A 371-nucleotide genomic window follows, 5' to 3' on the forward strand; every position below is an offset into this window, starting at 1 on the left:
GTGGGGGTGGTTGTTGGTGACGGCGGCGACGACGGTGGTGACGGGGGAGAGTTGGTTCACCACTGAGAAGATCAGTAAAAGGAGTGGGGGTGAGTAGAGTTGGAGACGTTACTTGTACTCCGTTGGATGGCCACTCAGGGGTGAGGTCGGTGGTGGGGGTTGTTGGTTGTCGGGTGAGGATGATTTCGACTTTATAAGCCGCCTTGAAGTAGTGGAAGACGAGGGTGAGGACGAGGATGAGTAGTGCAAAAAGGAACCAGATGAAGACGAGGAGTGCAGCGAGGATAGTGGTGGATGCCATTGGAGAGTCCGAGGGTGATGGACTCTTATGAAGGATTACCCTTTGTTTGGTTGCAGAAAGTCTGCCAAAG

The sequence above is a fragment of the Fibroporia radiculosa genome (genome assembly GCF_000313525.1).
Source record: "Fibroporia radiculosa TFFH 294 genomic supercontigs, scaffold50549, whole genome shotgun sequence".
NCBI lineage: Eukaryota > Fungi > Basidiomycota > Agaricomycetes > Polyporales > Fibroporiaceae > Fibroporia > Fibroporia radiculosa.